Below are 941 nucleotides of genomic sequence, written 5' to 3' on the forward strand. Positions count from 1 at the left end.
CAGGCTTCGACATGCCCTCCGCAAGGTTGGCTTTATCCCGCCGCCTTCCCGCCCTGTCCACGACCTCTGCCAGCGCAAAAGGGCCCCACGCCTGGCAGCCATACAACAGAATTGCTCGGACTTGGGTTGCAAAACACCGCATTCGCACATCGGGGGCAAACAGCTTCATTTTGTCCAGCTTTGCGCTTAAGGAAAACATAGCGGACCGACCTGTATCACACAACTGCTGACGGCACGCACTAAAAGGCCGTTCTGGCCCATATACCAAGCCCAGATAGCGAGCGCTATCTTTGGCAGGTACTACCTGGCCTGATAGCCGTAACTGTTGACATCTCCCGCTAAGTTCCGACTGCTGGGTGCCGTCACATGCAAAAACAAGCCTTTCACACTTTGAGACATTTGGTCGCATCCCAAAAGCTTCACAAAACAAGTCCACAAGATGTAGCAACTCAGACATTCGCTCTACTGACGTCGCTAGCAGACTAACATCGTCTGCATACAACAGTATGGAGACGCGCTTGCTGTCCACAAGGGGTGCGTCACACTTACGTGCACCAGCTTCTACAAGGTCATGAGTATCAATCAGATCGGCTAGTGTCTCGATGAAAAGTCCAAACAACTCAGTAGATAAAGGACACCCTTGCTTCACTCCTTGCTTAGACTCAAACTCTCCCCCCACTTTCTCATTTACCTTCATCACCATGGACACCTTCTCGTACGCTTTTCTCAGAGCACCTAGCATGGGGCCGCTAATCCCCCTCTCCTGCAACCGAAGCCACATGTGCTCGCGAGGCACCCTATCANAGGCCTTCTCAAAGTCAATCTGTACTATTATCAACGGCGGTTGTCCCGCGATCCGATGCCGCCTGACCAGGTGTTGCTTGACAAAGAGGTGGTGGGCAGTGCCAAAACCCCGCCTGAAACCCGCTTGGCATGGGTGC

The sequence above is a fragment of the Volvox carteri genome (genome assembly GCF_000143455.1).
Source record: "Volvox carteri f. nagariensis unplaced genomic scaffold VOLCAscaffold_56, whole genome shotgun sequence".
NCBI classification, from domain to species: Eukaryota; Viridiplantae; Chlorophyta; class Chlorophyceae; order Chlamydomonadales; family Volvocaceae; genus Volvox; species Volvox carteri.